Raw genomic sequence first — 4,643 nt, forward strand, 5'->3', positions numbered from 1 at the left:
GTCAGTCTATCCCCCATGCAACCTGATAGGTTTGTTCATCTGCATGAAACGTAGAGAGGCTCGGCACTCACTCATAAGTGTCAGCTGTTCTTCTTCTTCTTCTTCTTTTTTTTTTTTGAGACAGAGTCTCAAGCTGTTGCCCTGGGTGGAGCAGCATGGCGACATCATAGCTCACAGCAACCTCCAACTCTTGGACTCAGTTTTTTGTATTTCTAGTAAAGATAGGGTCTCGCTCTGGCTCAGGCTGGTCTCGAACCCATGAGCTCAAGCATGGGCCTCCCAGAGTGCTAGGATTACAGGTGTGAGCCACGGCACCAGCGTCAGCTGTTGTTCTTAATCTTGCTGTGGAGCCTGGACACCAGTGAGTGCTGCCTGGCCCTGCCCACCACCCGGACAGACAGAAAAGCAGAAGTTGAAATGGGGCGCTGTCCTTGGTGCTGAGCGTCCTGCCAGGCCCGCTGGGGCTGCCTTACTGCTTGCTACCCCCACTTGCAGAATGGGCTCGATGGCAAGGTGAAACTCCAGTCCACTCGCCACATGCTGAGGCTTCAGGGGTGACTTCAGGGGTGGAGGAGCTTCTGAGGGAAGGCTGACTTCAACACAGGACAAGGATAGCAGAGACAACAGCTACCATGTGTGGCACTCACCTTTATAAAAAATATCTTCATGCACTACCTCCTTTAACTAACCCTCGCAGCCACCCCGGTGCGGGCAGGACAGACATGATGATATTCATTTTGTAGGAGAGAAGGTTGAACAGCAAGAGGTTAAATAGCAGCAAGTAAATGATAGAGCCAGATTCACACCCAGTCTCGGGACCCACAATGGTGTGTTCCCTTCACTTCATGCTGGCACTTGGGAGGGAGACTTGGTAGCCAGTGATGTGCTATGTGGAAGCAAAAATTCAGGACTCGGGTACTCTCTGCACACTATGAAAATATGTACAAATCACCTACATTTTATTTTTTCCTACCGCTGAATGTGGCTCTGGGTAAAGGACCATCTATTTTTCATCAAGGCCTACTACATGATGGTCTATGTGGGGGAACCATGGAATGTTTTATATTTGAAAAAGACAGGTATTCTGCCATCAAAAAGCCCACAGATTTGGGGGGTAACTGGCTGCTTATGTGGATGGGAAAATGAGAGGCTACTCCCAGGCAGTGGCTGCAAGACCACCTGTATAAAGAGGGGAAGAACAGGTATAGACAGGGCTGATCATCTGAGACTCAAGTGGCTAGGATATGAGCTGAGGCTAGGTCTCTAGCTGAGTGCCCGGGGAAGTGTCCCAAGCTCTGTAGGGGTGGGACAAGCAGCTCTGAGACAAAGTAGGCAGATGGAACAGAGGCTTCTAGGATAATGGGAGAAATGCCAGAGCCTGGAGATCCCAGTGACTAGGTAGTGTAGGCCCCTGGGGATCTTCAGCCAACTCTGCACAGACAGGAGGGGTCAGAGGTCACCTGGGAGGAGGATATAAGGACAGTACCAAGAGCTGCCCCATTGTGACATGATTTAGTAGGCACTGAGCTACCATCCTGAATCCCCCAGACCTCCCTGAGAGCCACAAAACTTTTTGGGTCTTCAAGAACTCCTTATATAGATGCAAATAACCTGCAAATCTTCAGAGTGGTTTTCCATCTTGGCTGCATCCAAGAATGAACTGGAGATGTTCATTCTTAACGTGTGGGGCAAGAGTATCTGGACCTACTAAACTCCTTCCAGGTGATTCCAGCACCCCCCTCCCAGGCTGAGGAGTCACTAAGAGCACTGAATGGGGAGCCAAAAACTCTAGTTGTCATCTCAAATCTATGACTTTCCCCAGCCATAGGCAGATCTCTGTCTGCTGGAGATTTAGTTTATTCATAGATAAAATTGAACAAGCCGTTCTTTGTTGTGAGGATCTCAGGAGAGTGAGGACAGTTTAGAGCAGCAATTCTCAACCTATGGGTTGCAAACCCTTTGGGGGTCTCCTGAATATCAGATATTTACATTATGATTCATAACAGCAAAATTACAGTTATGAAGTAGCAACAAAAGTAATTTTGTGATTAGGGGTCACCACAACACAAGGAACTGTATTAAAGGGTCACAGCATTAGGAAGGTTGAGAACCACTGGTTTAGAGCAAGGAAGGGCTTACTGATACTTCCAGGAAGATTCACGGCCAGCTAACATGGCAGGTGAGAAGGACATGAGCCAGAACTCTTCATTCTACTGACACCCTCCTCCTCACCTCCTCTTTTCCCAAGAGTGCCCAGCTCGCTAGCTGTGAGAAGTCCTAGAGAAGAAGGGGAGGTGGGAGAGAGCGCCCCTGGCCAGGAGCTCCGGTTTGTGGAGGTAATCTACATATCGTTAACAAAAAGGTGATGGATTATTGAATAGACTAAAAAGGCAAGGGGAGCCAGGCAGTGTCTTTGTGGTCTCTGGTGTGGGGGGGGGAGTGAAGAGTGGTACCCCATCCTAGGACATGGCTGATGGCTACAGTGATTATCTCATCCAAACCAAAATTCAGCCCCCATAGACCATTCCTGAGAACTCATGGGGGTGGTGGAGTAGACAAGGGAAATGTAGCCTAGGGGACTGCCAGAGCCAACCTGGATTCCCAGCTCAGCCCCTGAGCTCCGCACGGCATTGCTCTAAAAGGTCAGGAAAGCATCTGCCCCTGGATGAGGGCTTGAGCAAGGTCATCCCTTCCTCTGCCTCCTTGTCTAGCACAGCCAGCCCAGCAGAGACTCAGCGGGCCCAAGAGGCAGCAAAGCAAAAGGTTACAAGCTGCCTGGGTCTGAGAGCCAACTCTCCCACTTACTAGCCCTGTGATGTGGGGCAAGTTGTGCCTTAATTTTCTCTGTCATCTAGGGATGATTCTAGAAACCCAGAGTACTAGTGAGTATTAAATGAGCTAGTACTACATACTTAAGTAAAAAGTAATTTTAAAAAAATCAAAATCAGCACATTGTACCCTACATATGCATGAATGTATTCATGATCTGTGTGTATTTGACTTAATAAAAAAAGAATTAATTAGCCCATATTAAATATTCAGTAAATGTCAGCTATTAATAAAACTGGCCCCTTGCTATAGGGTCTCCTGGATCATCCTAACTCTGGCATCATCCTGACATTTGGGCTCCCTATACAGAAGACTTGGCCTTGAGATAACTAGCTCATCTGGAAGGAGATGGGGAGCAAAGTGCCAGCCTGACTAGTTAGGGCAGCGGTAGATGAAACCAGACTAGATCTGGAGGCCAGTGGGATGGGAGAGTCTGAAAGACAAAGCTAGTTCATTTTGAAGCTTTTGCCCAGTTGCCAAGAAAACCTTTTCCTGTGCCTAGAACTGCTAAGCCTCCAGTATCTTGCATGGGAAGCCAAGATAGGGGAGAAATAGGGCAGGAAGGCCACACACTCTCCCAACAGGTAAGACGTGCAGATGGGTGGAGATCTGAGAACCCTGAACCAACCAGCATTCACATCATCTCCCACTGCACCTCGTTGGCCCCAAAGCAAGGCTAACGTTTGCTTTTCACGCACAGGAAGGACAGAGGTAACTGCCATCTACTGGCTGCAGTTTGAGGGATAGTGGACAGTCCTTCCCATCCTCACATCTCTCCTTTTGCTTGTGCCAGAACAGAGAAGGTAGAAGGGAGGAGCCTAGGGATTTCAAAGCCAGGCCTCTCACCACCATCTCACAAGTCAGCTGATGGTGATAAGGATGATGGGACTGGTTAACACTGAACACTCGTGTTTCTCAGACACTGTGAAGGGCTTTATGTGAATTCTCTCACTTTACCTTTGCAAAAACCCTGCAAGGCAATACTGTTTTTTACACCTATTTTCCAGATATGGGAACTGAGGTTCAGAAAGGTGATGGCACAGTCCCTCGTGACAAAGGTGGATCTGGGATTTAAGTTCAGACAGTGGCTTCAGAGAGCCCCATTCTCCCTCTTATACCCAAATATTTTCCTTGTCCTCTGCTGTAAAATTGATGTCCAAAAAAATGAGTTCCCCCTATCCCCCTGTGGATCAACCAGGCCAGGCTGATGCCCCTGCTGTGTGTTCCTTTAGCTCCCTCAGATTTCAAGCTTCATCTCTTTCAGCGCTCATGCTCTGGTCTCCAAAAAGCCAGAATCTGGGCTTTCTGCCTCTTCATCACTTCAAGAGCCAGCTCCACCTCCTGAAAGAAGGGAAGTCTGGGGGAAAGGCTTGTGCTGCCCTAGGTATCCAAGCAACAGCCTCCCTCCTTACTACCTATGCTTGTTGCCCGAGAAAGCTGGGGAGGGTGGCGAGGCGGGAGAGGGTGAGGGTCTCTTCTCTCTTTTCCTCCCTTACCTGCCCTGTGGGCTGGGCAGCCAGGCTGAGCTGAAAGCCTATACCTGACCAAACTCTCCTTTTCCAGTGGCTCAGGCCAAAGACCTGAGGTCACCCTTGGCTCCTCCCATTCTTCTACAGTCTGCATCTAATCTGGTGGGAAATCTTGTTGGCTTCATGTTCAAAATATTTCCCAACTCTGCCTAGTGTCCCCATCCCCACAGCTCCCACCACAGTTGGGCTACCGTTGTCTTGTGCCTGCATCCAACCTTCTGTTTTTTTTCTATTCTCTGCACCCCATCTAGTCTTCTTACAATGATCATAGCAACCCCTCTAAAA

The 4,643-nt window shown here is 48.8% G+C and overlaps 1 protein-coding gene across 5 annotated transcripts in view; it reads left to right on the top strand.

The window, feature by feature from the left end:
* Nucleotides 1–2,103: 2,103 nt before the first annotated feature.
* TMEM63C (transmembrane protein 63C) overlaps nt 2,104–4,643 on the top strand; it is a 51,121-nt gene continuing 48,581 nt past the window's right edge. For all 5 annotated transcript variants that reach the window (XR_002772519.1, XR_002772520.1, XM_012803515.2 and 2 more), the window contains exon 1: nt 2,104–2,336. The gene's annotated coding sequence lies outside the window, so the exon portion shown is untranslated. The remainder of the gene's footprint in view (nt 2,337–4,643) is intronic.

The sequence above is a fragment of the Otolemur garnettii genome, unplaced genomic scaffold (assembly GCF_000181295.1).
Source record: "Otolemur garnettii isolate 467f Iridium unplaced genomic scaffold, OtoGar3 scaffold00020, whole genome shotgun sequence".
NCBI classification, from domain to species: Eukaryota; Metazoa; Chordata; class Mammalia; order Primates; family Galagidae; genus Otolemur; species Otolemur garnettii.